This window comes from Equus quagga, unplaced genomic scaffold, assembly GCF_021613505.1.
Source record: "Equus quagga isolate Etosha38 unplaced genomic scaffold, UCLA_HA_Equagga_1.0 876_RagTag, whole genome shotgun sequence".
Classification (NCBI taxonomy): Eukaryota; Metazoa; Chordata; class Mammalia; order Perissodactyla; family Equidae; genus Equus; species Equus quagga.
The window spans coordinates 25,518-48,613 of NW_025803611.1; the positions used below are offsets into that span (position 1 = coordinate 25,518).

The 23,096-nt window shown below is 39.2% G+C and overlaps 1 pseudogene; it reads right to left on the reverse strand.

Moving 5' to 3' along the window:
* Nucleotides 1-645: 645 nt before the first annotated feature.
* LOC124234541 (dual specificity protein phosphatase 5-like) overlaps nucleotides 646-23,096 on the reverse strand; it is a 33,268-nt pseudogene continuing 10,817 nt past the window's right edge.

Below are 23,096 nucleotides of genomic sequence, written 5' to 3' on the forward strand. Positions count from 1 at the left end.
AAGTCCAAAGTTAGGGAAGAAAGCACGGTGAAAAGGAAACTGAGAGTCAGTGTCTTACTGCTTCAACCAACTGCCTCCACTGGACCCAAGAAGGAATCCCCAAAACATCTGAGGGTTCAAATGGGCATATATATTGTGTCCCTACAAACCCTGTAGGGTTGCTTTTCTGACTAGATGGTGATTAGCTTATGCCCTCAAGCAACAGAGACAGAAACTGAGGCTGCGAAAGTTAAGAAAATGAGGTAGAAATTGTGCTTGCTTCAAAATGAGTTGGCTTCGTAGCTGCCTTTTCTCCTGGCTGAACAATTGCTTTCTCCCCCATTGTTGCAGGTATTTATGCCTTGTACTTGAAATGAAAAGGCGAACTTTGAAGTGCAAAGACTGGGTATTCCTGAGAGAGCAGGGAGTCTGGAAGTGCAGGAGTCACACACGCTGTGCTCCCGTAATGGCTTCGCCTTCCTTCGGTCCTGTGAACTATCCCTGAGGTCAGTCTGAAGTGTGCCAGCAAGCCTGGTGACCACTCCCTATCCCACTGGGGCTGCCAGACAGAGTGAAGTCTTCAGTATTGCACAGGTAGGAAACATCCAGAGTCTGAAAAAAAGTCCCAGTTGCTGGTGGGGCTGGGCTGGTTCCCCCATCCCAGTTTTAGCAGGATGTGGCCATAGCCTTGGGGCTCTTGCTCAGCTCTGAGACTGTGGAGTGCGTGGGCACTGGTACCAGCAGGGAGGCAGGGCATGTGCAGTAAGACCCTGCACATCAGGGCCCATTGGCTGCAAGAGGGCTCTAAATGAAGAGCCCGCTGCATCCCTTGGCAGAAGGGAGCACCAGGGCAGGCGAGGAGCATGTCAGATTCACACTGCAGGAGCTGGCCCGTGAAGTCAAAGTTGGGTGAGATCACACCCCTCTGCTCAATGCAATCCAAGGCCTCCTTCAGGCCAACTGCTTGGTCTTCATGAGGTAAGCCATGCAGGTGGAGGGTGAATGGGGGATCCCAGTCTCACAGAGGACCAGGACCTGCCTCCCTTTCCCCTGATACAGTCAATGAAGTCTATTGCTTCTTGAAAGTGGGAGCTAACATCAGTCATGTGGCTGTCTTCCATGGAGATCCATTTGTGGTGCAGGTGGGCCATGCAGGCCTCAGAGGTCTGCTGAGAGTAAGCAGGCCCATGATTTACAGGTTGGTGAGGATCTTGCACTTGCATGCATGGTGGGCACTTAAAGTTGGGGCCTAGAAAGATTGCAACTGGGCCACCCTACTCATTAGCCAGCCTGTAGCTGATGTCAGGCGTTGCTTTCCCACACTGGTTAATGAGGGCTTTTTCATTTCAACCTCCTCTTGTGAAATGGGTTTTAAATCCACACAACACTCAGAAGATTCTGAGTAAAAGGTCTCATATCCCCCTTTGAGGAAGCAGATCCATGGGCCTGTGACTGACTGACCCAACCACTCACCACCTCAGAAGCCCTAATTTACATTTAATAAGTCTCTGAAACTATATATTGCCAACATATTTCTCCTCATGTGTTTAAACACAGATTCTATGCAAATTTTATTATTTTAATTCAGATTTGGGAAGGATTTATATAACAACAACAACACAAGAATGCTGCTAATGATGAGGTTAAGATTTTTGGTATAGGGGTTTCCTCTTACATAACATGTCCATAAAATGGTAAGATCTGTCAATATTAGGTCAACCATATGTCTCAGAACTATAGAGTTGCCAAGTAATTATCAGTGACATTAAATTTAAGGAACTTAGAGATGAACCTCAAATGTTGTAAGTTGTCCTTAAAATTTGCTGTTTAAATCTAAAAGTAAATGTTTAAATCACATCTTGAGCTCACTTCCATTTTCAGTCCCACCCATCCGTACCCAGTTTTTCACATATCAGTGGAAAGTCGAGATAGAGTCAGGGCTCTTAAACAAGGTGCTGGAACATCTGGAAGTTGTAGTATTATTTGACTGGGAAATATGGATGTTTAATTTTATTCAATCTCCTGTGCTAGAAACAATTTACAAGTAAAAAAGGCCTAAAAGATAGAAATTCTATGTTTTGTCAAAATAATTTCCTATGTCCTAAAAGGCTGAAATCTCTCCCTTAGAAGAACTAAGGGTTTTTTTTTTAACTGCTTGCCTTTAACATCTGCCGTCACTTTGGTTAAATGGATAACTAAGTATTATTTCACAGTGACCAGTGTTTCACAGTGACACAAGGTCAGCAAACACTTGATCTTGTTTGACCAACTGTTTTAAAATCTTTTGATATTTTCAGCATGCTTCCCCAAAATTCAACTCCTAAATGATGTCTTTCTTTTGACCTGAAAGTAACTTTGAGAATTCTCAGAGGGCCCTGGGGACTTCTTAAAGAATTTCTTCTTTTCCCATAAAAAGGGAGATACTACACTAATTAGGTTTATTTGGTATGTTAAGTTGCCTGGGAAGCATTGTCAAGTAAATGATGATAAACCTTCCTGGGTTATATTGCATAAGAAAACGTTATTCATTATCTTAAACCTGTTGCCTTGCTCTCAGCATCACAGGTGGAAAATGACCATGACTGTATTTTATTATGTAATTTGATGGATCTTACTGAAAAGGTAAGCAGGGACACAACCAGGCTGGATATACTGTCCAACCTCAAGAATGTCCACTGTTCTCTGTTAACCCTGCTAACCCAGTGAAAAATTTCCTTCTACAGGCCCAAGAAATTACCACAGAAGAAGAGAAATAAATATGGCAACAAAAAGGGAGAATTTTTGACACCATCGAGCACACAGATGTGGTTTGGATCTGATAACAAACCAAGTGCCTACTGGAGCACAATTGTCACTGCTCCAGCATATACATCAATTACCTGTTGGGCACCTGAAAAGATGATTTTATGGGGAAAACGATATTTTTGGAAACTTTCTCCCACAGAGTCTCATAAAACATATGCTCGTTGTACTATATGTCATAAATATAATCTTGGGAAAACACTTCATGGGTTGCAAGGTCACTTTCCCTTTCCTAAGAAACCCTGTCTTCAAATGCCACCATCTCAAGGATATTAATATCTTATTAATCATCTCTGTGTTCAGTAATGCCCATACTAGTCTCTTTCCAGACATCTGGGTCTTGTTGACCTGCTAATTTGCAACTGAATAGCTCTTTGAAACTTTGATGAATACGTATCCTGGTCATGTTTAATATATGCTCTTTGTTCTAAAAAGGTAGAAGATGTACTGAAAACCATGCTTCTCTGGAAGATTTCTTCCTTTCTGGAAAATTCCTTCTTGAGTTATAATCCTTAGTTTGCTCAAATAAAACTCACATTATCTCTTTTATCTATAGAATGGATATCAGTTATTTTGCATTGACACTGGTCTAAGAATTAAATTGACATGAGACAGAATAACAGGAGAAAAATCAGACAAATTTTAATAACGTATATACATGGGAGAAATCCAGGAAAACTGAGTCACTCACCAGAATGGCCAAAGCCACCACCTTAAATACCATCTTCAGCTAAAGACAAAGGAGAATGTTGGGGGTGGTGATTTGGGACATCAAAGGAGAGGAGGGCAGTTCATATGAAGATAGAAAGCAAATGTTTGCCATGCCTAGCAGAGACAATGAGACAAGGAGAGGACTTTCATCAAAGGGCCTAGTTCACATTATACTATAGTTTTCTATGGTGATAGCTCCTTCTGGAAACGGGCTTTCTATTGTAAATACTTTTAGACAGTTGGGGGAAGGTCAAAGTTTTTTCCTGAGTCTTTTGTTCTCAAAAATAATCAAGCCAGGGGCTGGCCCAGTGGTACAGTAGTTAAGTTGGTGCACTCCACTTCAGTGGCCCAGGGTGTGAGGGTTCGGATCCAAGGCTGTGGACCTAGCACCACTCATCAAGCCTCACTGTGACAGCATCCCACATAAAATAGAGGAAGATTGCCACAGATGTTAGCTCAGTGACAATCTTCCTCAAGCAAAAAGAAGAAAATTGGCAACAGATTTAGCTCACAAAATAAATAAATAATCAAGCCAAAGGGACACATTTTGGGATGATAAAATCTGCTCCCCTACACTTTATACCCTTTGAGAATGCCTTATGAGACTACTGGCTGGCTGCTTTGATAAACTCATTTTAAAGGATCTGTTTGTTTCCATCCTCTACTCTGCTCCACCCCACCCTGATCTGTCCCAGCCTAGGGTAGACCTTGGAAGGATAGACAATATGATCCTCTGATTTTTGAGCTGTGGAAAAAAAAATTAATCCCTAGTAACTACTAAGGGAAATTTGTGGTTTGGAAATTTGCTGAAGAGGCACATCCTAGCTATTGCAATCCTATTATGCTGCTTTCTTAAATTATAAGGATTAAGGTACCTTTTCTGAGGGGGATCTGGCTTATTAGTACTTTTTGTGTTACTGAGGTTACTGACTACAGAATTTCAGATTCTCTGCTTAGTGGAGTGCACCAGCTCGGTTCTAGAGTTCAGGCGATTTGAGGAGGAGACTGGGAGAGGACCAATTGTGGAATCCAGGGCTGTTTCTGTGTTTCTGATATTGAGATGCCTACTGGACACTCATGCAGAGGAGGAAGGAGGCAACTGGATTTATGAGGATGGAGCTGGAGTGAAGTCAGAGTTGAAGATAGAAATTTAGGAATTATGTTCATTTCTATCAAGAGTGATTAACTTTTTTATGCCTTTAAGTCTGACATCAGGGTTCACACCCTCAACGTCTAAACAGACACAATGTCTTTCCCAATCCTTCTCTCTCCCCCGCCCCAACTGAATCCAAGGTACCACATGTTACGTGCCCAGTTGTAACAGCCTGCTTTACTCGATTATTGTTCAATTAATTGGATTTTCTCAAGTGGGTTCCCCCTGGTAGTGCTGGAAAGTCCTAGGAATAATTCCTCTACATTTCCCCACCCACCTATTTCCATCACTGACTGAAACCATGTTTGTGCAGGCTCTAATTACACAGTCTGTGGATAGTCTAACCTATGAAGGGCAGACTTGGTGAATTAACTTTTTTCTTTGACCACATCCTACAATTTATCACTAGCCTGACTTTTGATCTTAATTCCTGTGCTCTGAGAATGACTGGATTCCCATAGTCACTCGCAAACACTGAAAACCACTCAGTAGAAAAAAATTCCTCAGTAGTGGGGAGATATGTTGCCTAATAGCAACTGAACTTCAGGGAACTTCAAAGATGCCATGAAAATCTGAGTTTTAGAAGGACTTTGTGGATGTCTACAGTTGCCTCACTTAACTTAGAAATGAGGACATCAGTTTTACTTAATTAACCAATCAGAACTCAGAGTGCAGAAAACACATGTCTCTGGGGAAGTAAGTAACCGAACCTTTGCCCCATGGTATGAAGGAGCCGTGTGTGTCCCCGTGCCCCGATTGTTACATATCCAGGAATTTTATAAGCGGATCGTTTAAAGCTTTGGCAACTTGAAATCAGTGATGGTGGGAATATTTAGACCATGGGAATTGGGAAACACTACAGATCCAGTTTCTGTTTTGTTCTGTTTTCCAAAGATCCATTTTACCAGCACACCACTGCCTTGGCCTCTACCAAACGATTTTAAAATCCACCTTAATTATTGAAAGTCTCTCTAGCCGATGTAGGCTTTAGAGTTAGGCCCACCTGAGTTCAAATCCTGGCTCTGTTCTTTACTAGTTGTGTGACCTTGAACAAGTCACTCATCCTCTCTGAGCCTCAGTTTCATCATCCGTAAAGTGAGAACACGAAACTACCTCATAAAAGGTCATTTTGAGAATTAAATGAGAGTATATATAAAGCTCCAAGCACGTAATATGACACAACAAAAGTTAATCCATTCCCTAACCCTTTCACCTGGTCCAGTTTCAGAACAGGAAGCACTCGGTCACTTTCAAACCATCCTCCCTAGCTCATGAGAGAAAATAGTGTGGGGCCTAGAGAGTAATACACGTCTGGGAGAGACAATCCCAGGAGGAAGGCAGCTGGGTCAGTTAATGGTCAGAAGGGATGCCCAGCAGTCAGGCAGAGTCTTGACTCAACCTAGAGTGTATACTCGGGAAGAAGCTGACAGCTTTATTTATATTTACCAAAAAAAAAAAAAAAATGGAAGGGAGCAATCTAAAAGTGTAACAAAAGAAAAATTAAGAGAGTTATAGTACATGCAAATAAATACACAAACCATTAAAAATAATGTTCATGAAGAATTTTAAGGGCAAGAGAAAATGCCTATAGGATTTATAATGTTAAAGGCAAAATGTCGGGTTGGTATAACACATGTAGAAGATGTAAATGGCTACACGCATATATACACATGTTACTATACTCACATATTCGATATAAAGATGGGAAATCTATGTAAACAAATATACACAGAAGGTATGTCTGAGTGGTAAAATCATCTATAAAAGTTTACCTTCTTCTTTATCCTTAATGTATTTTAAAAAAAGACTTTCTTTCTTTTAGTAGAAAAGAACCTGTGCCCACTGCAAGCCCATCTTGGGTGAAGAGCCGCCTGCAGGAGCCACAAAGGTGGAAGTTTCAAGTCACAAGAGGTGACAGGGCCAGAGGGAGGAGAAGGCGACCACGGCCAATCAGGAGTCTCTGTGATCAGAGTCCAAGAAGCTGGGCAGCCAGGAGCACGTGGGGATGCAGGAGTTGTGAGAGAGATGGAGAGAGGAGGGGACCAGAGCATAAAATATCAGTGGGGGCCAAAGGGGAAGGAGTGGGAGGAAATTCAGCATGGAGACTTCTCCAACAATTATGCACGTTCCTGAGGCACTAAGTGGTTTTCCTGGGAGAGGCTATCAGGAAAAGCCTGTGTCCTGGCATCTGTAAGAGCAGGATGAAAAAGTGCCTTTTGTTTTCCCAGTCACGGCAGCATTATCTGAAATAGCAAAGACTGGAAACAACTAAATGGCCACCAACAGGAGAGGAGAAAAAATAAGCAAGATACATCCATACAGTGGGTACTGTGGAGCCATCTGAAGGAACGAGGAGGTTCCTTATGGACTGATGGAGAAAGATCTCCAAAATATACTGTTACAAAAAAAGGGGGCAACACGGTAAACAGTGTGAATAGGTACAGTTTGTATAAAAAGGGTGGAGAAGGGATTGGGAGGGAGCTCCATGGTATATGCCTTTTCTACATTTTGAACCAGGTGAGTATTGTTTATTTAATGAAAAATTAAACTAAAAAGAACCTCCGTTTTACATGGTTGAGCCATAGTTAAGTTTTGAAGAGCTGAGATTAGATTTGCTTGGTCAAGATTATTCTTTTTGAGGTCTTGTCCAGTATAGAATTTCTGGAGTAGAAAAAGGAGAAACTATAATCAAGGTCAGACTTTACTGGTTGGGATTAAGCCACTAATCTTTTATGACAAAGCTCTGACTGAGGATGACCTTATCCACTGTCCACCCCGAAGTGCTGTTAATTGTGTACAGAACACCCTCTAGTGGAGGCATGAGGACATTACAGCATCTTATACCGAGGGTATCGCAGCAAAATAAATTGCCAGAATGTGAGATACAGGAAATTACGAATACATGTATATGTGTAGATATATACATCATATTTTACGCAAGTATGAGAAAATGAATGAAAACTAATATTTGGAATATACAACATTTTAGTATAAAAACTATAAAATCAAAAGAAAACCCATGGCCTGGATATATATTAAAGATTTTCAAGGTGCTCAATGTCTGATGAATATTATCTCGTTATTATTCTTTGAATAACTGCTCTCAGCCACTAAGTAAGCATCTTTTTTTCCAGCTGCATAGAGATATAATTGACACATAATGTGCAGGCTTAACATGAAGAAATTATGATTTGAGATATGTATACACTGCAAAATGATTACCAAAATAATGTCAGTCCACATCCATCATGTCCATAGTTAACTTTTGTGTGTGTGGTGAGGACGTTTAGGATCCACTCTCTTAGCAACTTCAAGTATCTAATACAGCGTTGTCAACTGTAGTCACCATGCTGTACGTACATCTCCAGAACTTGTGCATCTCACACGAGGACGCTTGTCCACTCTGACCACCTCCACCCACCCCACCCCCACCCCAGTCCTGGCAACTACCAACCTACTCTGATTCTGTGAGTTAGGTTTTTTAAGATTCCCCATATAGGTGAGATAATACAGTATATGTCTTTCTCTGTCTGGCTGATTTCACCCAGCATAATGCCCTCAAGGGTCCTCCATGTTCTCACAAATGGCAGGATTTCCTTCTTGTTTATAGCTGAATAATATTCCATTGCATTATGTGTACACATTTTCTTTATCCATTCATCCATTGATGGACATGTAGGTTATTTCCATGACGTGTCTTTTGTAAACAACGCTGCAATGAACATGGGGGCTCAGATATCCATAGTGATTTCATTTCCTTCAGTTCTATACCCGGAAGTGGAATTGCTGGATCAATGGTAGTTCTATTTTTAATTTTATGAGGAGCCTCCAGAGTGTTTTTCATAGTGGCTGCACCACTTTACACTCCTACCAACAGTGCACAAGGGTTCCCTTTTCTCCACATCCTCGCCACCACTTGTTATCTCTTGCCTTTTTGATAAGAGCCATTCTGACAGGTGTGAGATGAGATCTCATTGTGGTTTTGACTTGCATTTCCCTGATGATTAGTGAGGACTGATGTTAGCAACAGACTTGTTGCTTCTCTCTCTGCTGCCTGCTCTCTTGAGTTAAGTGGTGTTGTCAGGGCAGAAAGGCCTTCAGGGAAAGACTCCCTCATGTCAAGAGTCATGCAGATCACTTTTGTGAAAATCCCTTGATTTGAATTGCTCTGCACAAGGCTAATTGAACTCTTAGCAGATACCCCAGGGAGAGTACGTCAGTCAGTCAGTCTACTGGAAAACCAGGGCAGATTTTTCTCTCCAAACTTGGAGAAAAACTGCCACTCAGCATGGCAGGATAACAATCATTTCTCTCTACCTCTATTGATCTCTGTCTTCTATATCTATATCTTCATCTATATCTACCTATCTTTGAATGTGGTTTTCTCTGTAGCAAGAATCAGCAGCTTATTAGCCATGAGCACAATCACACAAACCAGGCAATGCTTCCTGGTGTTACTCCAGGTGTGGAACAGAGAAAAGAGAGAGTGGAAAATAAAGCAAAAACCTCAGAAATGGGGTAGAATGGCAACAAGTGAGGAAATCAGGAGAGAGGAGAAAGGAAGCAGAAGGAATGGCCATTTACTGATCTGCTATGTGTGCACTTTACACATATCCTCTCATTTAGTCCTCACACCAGTCCTGTAAGGGATAAATCATTTTCTCTCACTGTAGAGACGTGGAAAGCAGGACTCTGACAGTTACTGCATCTGTGGTTACCCTACCTGGAAGCGGCATAGCTGGGGTCTGAAGGCAGATGTGACTAGAGAGCCAACTCTGCCAGCCTGACTCTCAGGGAGAGAAGGGAGGAAATGAAAGGCAAGGGACGGAGGGAGGAAGGAGGTAATAGAAAGAAATGGAAAGATGCCAATAAAGACGCCTGACTGAGTGTCAGGGAGAATCATATCACACATTTTTATGTAGAACTTCTTTTTTAATTTCCCCCGTGTGTGTCATGCTGATTCCCAAGCTATTAGTAAAATTTAGTCAAGATCTCGATGTGTACTGATTAAATGATGCACTTGAGGCTGTTTTGTATGTCTTTGAAAGCTTCCCATGGAGTTGCTAGCTTCCTGGAGAAGCCTGCCTATTGAATGCCCTTGAAAAGAAAGAGAGAGGGGAAAGAGTGTTAATGATCCCCAGGTTAATGGTCACTAACCTGGGATGGTCTGCTTATCACCTGATCAATAAGAAAGTTTGAGGGGGGCTCCATTATGTTGATGTTTAATGATGATTTAGGACAAATTTACATGAGATAAATTTAGGTTGTATTCCTTCAGTGACTACTCTGAAGGACACAGAGACCCAAACATTGACCAATTATGAAATCTAGTTCCAAAGAACAAAAAAAGGAAAACATGTTTCTCCACAAAAGGTACAAAGACTTCTCAATCATCATCTTGGAGTGAAAAGAAGTGGTCACTTGAGAATCTTGTGAAATTAGTGATTACTTTTGACATGAAAACTCCTCCATGCATGCATACTCGCTCCCACTCACTCCCACATTTGTAAATATGAAAGAAGTAACATTTGTTAGTTCAAATATCCCCTTAGTATTCAAGGCTATCCTGTCACGAAAAGTTTGCAAAGAAAGTCCTGATAATCAATTGTCAATGAAGGAGTAAGAGAAATAAATAAATGAATGAAGTCCACATTGTAGGTAATGGTGGTTGCCAACATTTAGCTAATGTAAATTGTAGAGATTCTATTTTGGGCAGGAACGGAGACCAGATCACCCTTGAGATCTTTTACAACACTATAATACTAACAGCCTGATCAAAGGAGAATGAATTTTTTTACACACACATTTTGAGAAAATACCAGCCTTGTCATTCTTCTTGCAAAACCAGCAATGGATCTGGAACCCTGTGCATTTCATGTCCAAAAAGTTAGTGGGGAGTGTGACAAGAGGTAGCAGTGGCCAAGCCCATGCATTGTGTCATGTATATAAGCATCTTCATGTAAAGGTTTGATCTAGTCCCATCACATGTTCCTATCACAGTGGCCACACTCTGGAGAAACACAGGGACCCAAACACTGACCTATAATAAATACTGGCTTTCAAGGGACTAAAACTAAAAGAAAAGAAATGTTTCTTTTCTGAAAGCATGATGAAGTTAGCGATTGACTTGGCCACAGAATGTGTTATGGTCTCTGGGTAGCTGACATTTCTAGGAGTTTCATTCTTCTTTTAAATTGCATCAGCTGAAACAAGAGAACTTACAGTAGAGAATCTAGGTGGGGATAAACAGTTTACTTGTTATTTCCTTCTTCATTTCTGGCACTGAATTGAAGGGAGGAAAAAAAGAACTGGAGCAACAACTTAACAGATCAACAAATTAATTACTTCGTCATGTATACAAACAACACATCAAAAATAAAAACTTCCTTGAATTAGAGGGATATTTTATTAACATGGTACATTAAGATTAAGAATGTTATAGCTACAGTAAGAAATAAAGATTGTTACATACGAGCTTTGTAGTAACCACAAATCAAAAACCTATAATAGATACAGAAAAAATAATGAGAAAGGAATCCAAATATAACTCTAAAAAAAGTCATCAAATCACAATGGAAAAGAGCAAGAGAAGAAGAAAGGAACAGAGAAGAACTATAAAAACATCTAGAAAACAATTAGCAAAATGGCAATAAGAATTTGTTACTTAAATAATTACTTAAAATGTAAATGGACTAAATGCTTCATTTAAAAGACATAGGGTGGGGCTGCCCTACTGCGTTAGTGGTTAAGTTCATGCACTCACTTTGGCAGCCCAGGGTTCATGGGTTCAGATATACTAGGTGTGGACCTACACACTGCTCATCAAGCCATGCAGAGGCAGCATCCAAAACACAAAATAGAGAAAAATTGGCACAGATGGTAGCTCAGCAACAATCTTTCTCAAGCAAAAAGAGGAAGATTGGCAACAGATATTAGCTCAGGGCCAGTCTTCCACACAAAAAATAAATAAATAAATAAATAAATAAATAAATAAATAAACAAGCAAACAAACAAATAAAAGACATACAGTGGCTGAAGGGATTAAAAAAACAAGACCAAGTCTCATGTAGGCTGCCTAGAAGAGACACATTTCAGATCTAAAGACATTCTCAGAATGAAGGTGAAGGAATGGAAAAAGATATTCCATGCAAAAGGAAACAAAAAGAAAGCTAAGGTAGAAACACTTAGTTCAGACAGCATAGACTTTAAAACAAAAACTGTAACATGAGACAAAGAAGGGTATCACATAATAATAATAACAATAAAACAATCCAACAAGAGGATATAAAGCTTGTAAATACCTATGTGCCCAACATAGGAGCACCTAAATATATAAAGCAAATATTAACAGACATAAAGAGAGAAATTGACAATTGCACAAACACAGTAGAGGACTTTAACATCCTACTTACATCAATGGATAGATAATCCAGATAGAAAATCAATAAGGAAACATTGGCTTTAAATGACACATTAGAACAGATGGACTTAGTAGATATTTACAGAACATTCCATGCAAAAACTGCAGAATACACATTCTTTTCAAATGCACGTGGAGCATTCTCTAGGATTGAGCTACATGTTAGACTACAAAACAAGTCTCAATAAATTTAAGAAGACTAAAATCACATCAGGCATCTTTTTCAACCACAATGGTGTGAAACTAGAAATCACTTATAAGAAAAAAACTGGAAAAAACACAAAACACGTGGAAGCTAAACAACATGCTACTAAACAAACAATGAGTCAATATGAAAATCAAAAAATACGCTGAGACAAATGAAAACAGAAACACAATGATCCAAAATCTATGGGATGCAGCAAAAGCAGTTCTAAGAGGGAAGTTTATAGTGATACAGGCCTATCACAAGAGAAAAGAAAAATCTCAAATAAACTATCTAACTTTACACTGAAATGAACTAGAAAAAGAACAAACAAAGCCCGAAGTTAGTAGAAGGAAGGAAATAATAAAGATCAAAGTGGAAATAAATGAAATAGAGACTTAAAAAAATAGAAAGGATCAGTCAAACTAAGAGTTGGTTCTTTGAAAAGATAAAATTTATCGGACTCATCCAGAAATAAAGAAGGTTCAAATTAATAATACCTGCAGTGAAAAAGAGGAAACCACAGCCAACACCACAGAAAAACAAAGGACCATAAGAGATTACTACATACAACTATATTCCAAAAAACTGGACAACCTAGAGGAAATGGATAAATTCCTAGAAACATACAATCTTCCAAGACTGAATCACAAAGAAAGAAAATCTGAACAGACCTACTGCCAGTAAAGAAATCGAATCAATAATCAAAACACTCCCAACGAACAAAAGTCCAGGATCAGATGGCTTCATGAGTGAAGTCTACCAAACATTTAAAGAAGAATTAATACCTGTCCTTCCCAAACTATTCCAAAACATTGAAGATGAAGGATCACTTCCAAACTCATTCTATGAGGCCAGCATTACCCTGATACCAGAACCAGACAAAGACATTCCAAAGAAAGAACATTATAGACCAATATCCCTGATGAACACAGATGCAAAAATCCTCGATAAAATGTTAGCAAACCAAATTCAACAACACAGTAAAAGGATCATACACTATGATCAAGTGGGATCAATTCCAGCGATGCAAGGATGGTTCAGTATCCACAAATCAATCAACGTGATACACCACATTAACAAAACAAAGGATAAAAATCATATGATCATCTCAATAGATGCAGAAACAGCATTCAACAAAATTCAACATCCATTTATGATAAAAATCTTCAACAAAGTGGGTATAGACAGAACATACTTCAATATAATAAAGGCCACATACAACGACCCATAGCTAACATCATACTCAATGGTGAAAAGCTAAAAGCATTTCATCTAAGACCAGGAACAAGACAAGGAGGCCCACCCTTGCCACTCTTATTCGACACAGTGTTGGAAGTCCTAGCTATCAGACAAGAATAAGAAATAATAGGCATCCAAATTGGAAAAGAAGAAGTAAAACTGTCAGTATTTGCAGATGACATGATACTATATATAAAAAACCCTAAAGATTCCACCAGAAAACTATTACTACTAATAAGTGAATTCAGTAATACCAAATAAACATACAGAAATCAGCAGAATTCCTGTACACTAACCATGAACTATCAGAAAGAGAAAGTAAGAAAACAATCTCGTTTATAATTGCATCAAAAAAATAAAATACCTAGGAATAAATTTAACCAAGGAGATGAAAGGCATATAAACTAGAAACTATAAGACACTGATGAAATAAATTGAAGATGACAAAAATAAATGGAAAGATATACTGCACTATGGATTGAAAGAATTAATATTGTTAAATTATCTGTATTACTCAAAGCAATCTAGAGATTCAATGCAATCCCTATTAATATACCAATGGCATTTTTCACAGAAATAGAACAAATAGTCCTAAAGTTTGTGTAGAACCACAAAAGACTCCAAATAGCCAAAGCAACGTTGAGAAAGAAGAACAAAGCTGGACGTATCACACTCCATGATTTCAAACTATACCCCAAAGCTACAGTAATCAAAACAGTATGGTACTGGCACAGAACTGACACATAGATCAGTGGAACAGAATAGAGGGCCCAGAAGTAAACCCAAACCTATATGATCAATTAATCTACCTCAAAAGAGGCAAAATATACAATGAGGAAAAGACAGTCTTTTCAATAAATGGTGCTAGGAAAACTGGACAAATACATGTACAAGGATGAAACTGGACAACTTTCTTACACTATATACAAAATAAACTCAAAATGAATTAAATGGAAGATCTGAAACCATAAAACTCCTAGAATAAAACAGATAGTAAACGCTTTGACATCAGTCTTAGCTCTATTTTTTTGGATAGGTCTCCTCAGGCAAGAGCAACAAAAGCAAAAATAAAATTTGACTACATCAACCTAAAAAGCTTTTGCAAAGTGAAGGAAACAATCAACAAAATTAAAAGGTAACCTACTGAATGGGAGAAGATATTTGCAAATGATATATCCAATAAGGGGTTAATATCCAAAATAGATAAGGACTCATACAACTCAACGTCAAAAAAACAATGTGATTAAAAAAATGGGCAGAGGACCTTAACAGACATTTTCCAAAGAAGACATGTAGATGGAAGACAGACACATGAAAAAATGCTCAACATCACAGATTATCAGGGAACTGCAAATCAAGACCACCATGAGATATCATCTCACACCTGTCAGAACGGCTATTATCAAAAAGACAAGAAATAACACATATAGGTGAGGATGTGGAGAAAAAGGAATCCTTGTGGAATGCTGGTGGGAATGGAAATTAGTTCAACCATTATGGAAAAAAGTATGGGCCTTCCTCAAAAATAAAAAATAGAACTACCATATGATCCAGCCATTCCACTTCTTGGTATTTATCCAAAGAAATTGAAAACACTAATTCAAAAAGATATATGCACCTCTATGTTCATTGCAGCATTATTTACAATAGCCAAGACACGGAAACAAACTAAGAGTCCATCAGTAGATGGATGAATAGCTAAAGAAGATGTGGTATGTATATACAATGAAATATTATTCAGCCATAAAAAATGAAATCTTGCCATTTGCGACAATATGGCTGGATCTAGGGGCTATTAGGCTAAGTGAAATGTCAGACAGAGAAAGAAAAATATCATAGTATTTCACTTATATTTAGAATCTAAAACAAACAAACAAACAAACCAAAACAGAAATGGACTCAGATACAAAGAATATATTGTTGGTTGTCAGGTGGGGCCAGGGAGTGTGGGGAAGGGCAAAATAGGTGAAGGATATTAAGAGGTACACACCCAGTCATAACTAAGTCACAGAGGTGAAATTCACAGCATGGGGAATACAGTCAACGATATTGTAATAACTGTACAACAGATGATTACTAGTCTTATCAGGGTGATCATTTCATTATGTATATAAATGTTGAATTACTATGTTGTACACCTGAAATTAATACAATATTGTAAGTCAACTATACTTCGATAAAAAAAGAATGTTATAGTCTCATTAAAGTGATCATTATGTTGGAACATGCAATGTTAATATGTAGTGAGATGAAGTGCAAATATATTAGAAGTTAAAATGATAGGTGTGCCATGATTCTACTGCTACACAATATAAAAGTTTACTCACAAAAATTGAGGGAATTTTCTTGGAATTTTGGAGTTCAGCGTGATTTTTAAAATAACCTTCTTTTTTTTGTGTGTGAAGAAGATTGCTGTGCAGCTAACATCTGTGCCAATCTTTCTCCATTTTATGTGGGATTCTGCGACAGTGTGGCCTGACAAGCGGTGCTAGGTCCACACCCAGGATCCAAAGTGGTGAACCCTGGGCTGCAGAAGCAGAGTGCACAAATTTAACCACTATGCCACCAGGCTGGCCCCAAAATAGCGTTCTTTAACAATGATGTTATCTGATTTTTTTAATGAAAAATAAATAAACCATCCACTAAAGGTGGAGTTGGGAGGAAGACTTACTGCCGTGTTAGTGTCCTAACAAGACAGGCTTTGGGAAGCAGAAGAATAGACTTCATCGAGCCGTGCGTGTACAACTGCCTTACACCAGGAAGACAGACAAAGGGTTACTAGACTGATCAACTGGGGAAAGGGAAGCCCCCAAGTGATCTGTACCAACATCAGTAGGAAAGTAAAAGAAACAGGGCAAAAGCCTCTTGCTGTCAATTTCCTTTGTAGACATTTATTCATCTTGGAAGACTTAACATCACTAATACATATTTTGGTGAGCCTGAAATAAGTGTTCAGGTACTTGGGTCTTTGGAGCAGTTACAGAATCTGTTGTGAGCATCAGCTCTCTGCATGGATGCTGTGCTTTCAGATCAAACAGATGATGCCTGTCTGATCTGCCTTCTTGCCTGGGTTTCTGGGTGCATATGCCTGTTGGCTCAGGCAGCGTCTCCCCTGTCCCCAGGGCACATGGCCCTCAGTGAGGAGTGGTGGCTGTGAGAACCGTACAGAGGACTGTGCCTCCTGCTCTGGAGCCGAGATTTGCAAAGAGTGCCGCCGTCAGCCAGACCAGCCTCTCTCCCACTAGGAAGGCAGGTGCTACACCAAGTGCCCTAAGCTTCCCCCTTCCTCTCTCTCCCTGCAGGTGTGCATTCTCCTGCCGTATCTGGGGCAATTCCTTCCTATGCTCCAAAGAACCCTTCTCCTCCCTGGTTAGAGCGCCAACATAAGTGTCCCTTCTTGACCATCTGGCATCACAGTTGGCCACAGCAGCCAAAACTTACATGAGGCCAGATACACACTTCTCCCTCGTGACTGTTATATGCATATATTTTTACTTTTGAGAGAATAAGTTATTTTTCCACCTTCTATTTAGGATCAACTAGTTGTCAGTATTTGTTTTTTGTTTTTTTTTTCCCAATCACAAAAGTGAGGCTGTGATAGGCTGGGGAACACATGAACTTCCTCTAAATGTTGAAAGTAGGTGAGGTGTGAATCATAGATAATTAATAAAGACTAATACAAAGGAGTGACATCAGTATCATGGCAGAGTTATCTCTTCCTTTAGTCTCTCCCCCCTGACATACAATGAAAAGGACATTCATAAACCAATGGAGGACATTCACACAACACAATAGACATCTGTGAAATCCACACAGCCATATGTCTGAAGGTGGGAGTGCTGGACACCCTGGGAGGCAGTGGAAGGAGGTAAGCAGGTCTCTTCTCCCTCCCCAGTGTCAATGACCTAGGGCATAGGATCTCACACGGTGGCCAGTGCATGGCTTTGAGAGGAGAAGGGGGAAAAGGCAGCCCTCTGTGGGAACACTTTAACTCTTGGAGTTGCCCCCTAGCCTGCAGGAACACTCTACATCGAGGTGGCTAAGCAATCATGGGGGTGTCCTCACCTAGCTGAACAACCCAGGTGGGCACACAGTGAGTGCAGAGCAGGGGTGTGTATGTGAAAGAAAGCCCACCTCCCTCCCTCCCACCTAGCATACCAGCTGGGCTGATTGGCCAGAGCAGGGGATCCCTGCCAGAGTGCCTGTGCCTATGTGTGTAAAGCAGCAACTATCAGTGAGCAAACCCAGACAGGGCCTGTTGGTGCAGCTTTCAATAGACAGTACAACTGCCCAGGGTCCTGGTGGCCTCAGAAAACACAGCTCCTGCCCCTTCCCATGGCAGCAGGTGGAATATGCAACCAGATACTACCACTATGCGACAGCAAAAGTCCACCCCATCAAATAGCATAAAGAAGTATATTAATTCTACAGACCAGAATGAAAATGACAAGTACCCAGAAATCAATCCTGAAGTCACAGAAATTTACAATCTAAATGACGGAGAATTTAAAATAGTTACCATAAAGAAACTCAGTGACTTACAAGAAATCTAAGCAAGACAGTTCAATGAGCTCAGGAATAAAACTAATGAACAGAGGGAATTCTTCACAAAAGAGATCGAAACTATAAAAAAAATCAGAAAAGTTGGAGATGAACATAATATATGAGATAAAGAAAAATCTAGAATCCTTAAAAAACAGAGCTGATATTAGGAGCAAAGAATTAGTAATTTAGAGGACAGAAATATACAACTCTTCGGATGGAGGAGGAGAGAGAAGTAAGACTAGAAGAAATGAGGAAATTCTCCAAGAAATATCTGACTCAACTAGGAAATTCAACATAATGATTATAGGTATTCCAGAGGGAGAAGAGAAGGAGAAAGGAGCAGAGACCTCATTCAAAGAAATAATAGCTGCGAACTTCCCAAACCTGCATAAGGAGCTGGAGTTACATGTAAATGAGCTAATAGAACTCCTAATTACAAATGTGAAAAGACCTACTCCAAGGCATATATTAGCAAAACTGGGAAGAGACAATGACAAAGAAAAAATATTAAGGGCAGCAAGGCAGAAGAAAATAACCTACAAAGGAACCCCTCTCAGGCTTTCAGTGGTTTTCTCAGTGGAAAGTTTACAGGCTAGGAGAGAGTGGAATGATATATTCAAAATTCTGAAAGACAAAAAGTTTCAGCCAAGAATATTCTATCCAGTGAAACTATCCTTCAGATATGATGCAGAAATAAAAACTTTCCCAGGTAAAAGCTAAGGGAGTTCATCATCACAAGACAACCCCCCCCACCCCCAGGAAATGCTCAAGAAGGCCCACATACCTGAGAACAAAAAGAGAAAATGTTCACAAAGCCTTGAGCAAGGAGATAAATAGACAAAATCATAAAATTGCCACTCTCTATCAGAACAGGTTAGCAAACAATTATAACATTAAAGATTAAGGAAAGGAAAGCATCAAAAGTAACTATAATCATTTCATTTTAACCACAAACTAACAACACAAAATGGAATAAATTGTGAAAACAATAACTTAGATGAGGAAAAGGAAAGCGATGGAAACTTCTTAGACTAAGGAAATAAGAGGCTATCAGAAAATGGACTATCTCATCTATGAGATCTTTTATACAAACCTTATGGTAACCACTAAACAAAAAATCAGAGCAGAGACATACATGATAAAGAGAAAACTGAGAAAATCATAATAGAGAACCACCAAACTGAACTGGTAGTCAGAAATACATGGGACAAGAAACACGGTAAATAGAGAACAAGCAGAAAACAAGTGATAAAATGGCAGTATTAAACCCAAATATATAAATAATCACTCTAAATGTAAATGGATTGAATTCTCCGACCAAAAGATATAGAGTGGCTGGATGGATTAAAAAACAAGACCCAACAATATGCTGCCTCCAGAAAACACACCTCAGCTCAAAAGACAAACACAGGCTCAGAGTGAAGGGATGGAAGACGATAGATACCCCAAGCTAATAGCAAGTGAAAGAAAGCAGGTGTTGCCATACTTCTATCGGACAAAGGAGACTTCAAGATAAAAAAGGCAATGAGACACAAAGAGGGGCAGTACATAATGATAAAAGAGACACTCCACCAAGAGGACATAACACTTGTAAATATATATACACCTAACACAGGAGCACCCAGGTACATAAAGCAACTATTAACAGACCTAAAAGAAGAAAGTATCAGCAACATGAAATTAGTAGTGGACCTCAACACCTCACTTATATCAATGGATAGATCGTCTAGACAGAAAGTCAACAAGGAAACAGTGGCCTTAAATGAAACACTAGACTAGATGTACTTAATAGATATATAGAACATTCCACCCCAAAATGGCAGAATACACATTCTTCTCAAGTGCACGTGGAACATTCTCAGAGATAGACCATATGTTGGGAAACAAGGCAAGCCTCCATATAGTTAAGAAGATTGAAATCACATCAAGCATCTCTTATGGCCACAATGTTATGAAACTAGAAATCAACTACAAGAAAAAAGCTTGGAAAGTCACAAATATGTGGAGACTAAACAACATGCTACTGAACAAGCATGGGATCAGTGAAGAAATAAAAAAATACCTGGAGACAAATGAAAATGAAAACACAACTCTTATAGGATAGAGCAAAAGTGGTACTAAGAGGGAAGTTTAAAGCAATACAGGCCTACCTCAACAAACCAGAAAAATCAAAATTAAGCCATCTTAAACTGCACTAACAGAACTAGAAAAAGAAGAACAAAGAGCCCAAAGTCAGCAGAAGGAGGGAAATTATAAAAAGTAGAGCAGAAATAAATGAAATAGAGACTAAAAAAACAGTATAAAGGATCAATGAAACTAAGAGGTGGTTCTTTGAAAAGCTATACAAAATTGACAAACCCTTAGCCAGATTCACTAAGAAAAAAAGAGAGAAGTCACAAATAAATGAAATTAGAAATGAAAGAGGAAAAGTTACAATGGATACCAGAGAAATACAAAGGATTATAAGAGAATAATATAAGAAACTATATACCAACAAATTGGATGCTCTAGAAGAAATGTATAAATTCCTAGACTCACACAACCTCCCAAACCTGAATCAAGAAGAAATAGAGAATCTGAATAGACCAATCACAAGTAAAGAGATTGAAACAGTAATGAAAAAGCTCCCAAAAAACAAAAGTTCAGGACCAGATGACTTCTCTGGAGAATTCTACCCAACATTCAAGGAAGATTAAAGACGTATCCTCAAACTATTCCAAAAAATTGAAGTAGAAAGAACAGTTTCTAACTAGTTCTATGAGGCCAGAACACTTCCTAACTCATTCTATGAGGCCAACATTAACCTGATACCAAAACCAGACAAGGACAACACAAAAAAGAAAATTACAAGCCCATACCACCGATGAACATAGATGCAAAAATCCTTGACAAAATATTGGCAAATTGAATACATCAAGACATTAAAAGGATCATACCCCATGATCAAGTGGGATTTACACCAGGGCCACAGATTTTGAATCTACAAATCAATCAATGGGATATACCACATTAAAAAATGCAGAATAAAAATAACAGAAATCATCTCAATACATGCAGAGAAAGCATTTGACAAGATCCAACATCCATTTGTGATAAAAACTCTCAATCAAACGGGTATAGAAGGAAAGTATCTCAACATAATAAAGGCCATATGTGACAAACCCACAGACAACATCACACTTAATGGTGAAAAACTGAAAATCAACTCTCTGAGAACAGGAAGAAGACAAGGGTGTCCACTCTCATCACTCCTGTTCAACATAGTACTGGAGGTTTGGGCCAGAGTGATTAGGCAGGAAACAGAAATAAAGAGTATCTAAATTGGAAGGGAAGACATAAAACTCTTGCAGTTTGTGGACGACATGATTCTATATATAGAAAACCCTAAGGAATCCATCAGACAACTTTTAGAAATAATCAATAACTACAGCGAAGTTGCAGGGCACAAAATCAACTTACAAAAATCAGTTGCATTTCTATACACTAATAAGGAACTAGCAGAAAGAGAAGTCAGTAATACAATCACATTTACAATCACAAAAAAAGAATAAATATCTAGGAATAAATTTAACCAAGGAAGTGAAAGATGTATACATTGAAAACTATAAGACATTATTGTAAGAAATCAAAGAAGACATAAAGAGATGGAGAGACATTCCATGCTCATGGATTGGAAGGATACACATAGTTAAAATGTCATATTAGTTAAAGTCCAGATTCAATGCAATCATAATCAGAATCCCAACATTCTTCACAGAAATAGAACAAAGTGTCCTAAACTTTGTATGGAACAACAAGACCTCGAATAATGAAAGCAATCCTGAGAAAGAAGAACATAGCTGGAGGCATCACAGTCCCTGACTTCAAAATATACAACAAAGCCATAGTAATCAAAACAGTATGGTACCAGCACAAAAACAGACACACGGATCAATGGAACAGAACTGAAAGCCAAGAAATAAACCCATATCGATATACATAGCTGATCTTTGACAAAGGAGTCAAGAACATTCAATGGGAAAAGAAAGTCTTGTCAATAAATGGTGTTGGGAAAACTGGACAGCACATGCAAGAGAATGAAAGTAGACCATTATCTTATATGATACACAGTAATTAACTCAAAATGGCTAATATTGACTCACATCATATTTTCAAGGGTCCTGCCCAGCTGGGTATTTGAGAAGATGCTTACTGGTGAAAGAGTTAGGATCAGAGAACCCAGGGGAAGAAGGGAATGTGAGGCAAGACAGAGTCAGGAGAGTCCCAGCCCTGCTCCCCCAATGATCATGCTCCAGCCTCAGCAAAGTTAGCAAAGACGTTATTACACAACAGAGGAGAAGGTCAGAAATCTACTTACCAAAGTCAACCACTGCTTCCTCGTTGACCTTTGCCGTGGTGGGACTGAACTGGTTGTCATCATTAGCACCTTATTTATTTAATCCTTACCACCCTTTCCCAACTGTCTCTTGGATTCTTTGTTCCAGGAACAAGAGATGCATTTTTGCCTTCATCCAATAGCAGACCACTCAACAATTCTTTCCTCCAAATCTGGGGTGATCCACTCTTAGGCAGCAAGGGACCCTATGCAGTTACATGGCAGCCAAGATACTTTGTATTTTTTGAGCCATAGGGACGCTACTAACAGGGTTTGAAAATCCTTCAGACTATGGAATCATGAGCTTGTGCCCTCCACTTTGAGTAGGGTGGCCTGATTACTGGGGGTTCCCTTGTCCTCATGTTTACAAAAAACCAGGGGAGTCAAAGTCTGAGGAACATATAGTACCCCGCTTGGCTCGGCAGCTTTGTTGCTGTTTCTGGGAAATTGCCCTTTTGGGGGCAATTCAACATAAAACAGAAATAAGATTTATAAAAGTAACACAATCTGCAATGAAACGGCATCCAAGTATTCAGAATTATTTAAAAGCCAGCATTACGGGCCACTGCTTTTTCAAATATGGTACACGTTCGTGAAAGAAAAAGTTCAAGTAGTAACATACATCATTATAGTGATTGTTTGAAAAGCATTGCAAAACTCAAAGTGTGCTCAAATTCAGCAAAGG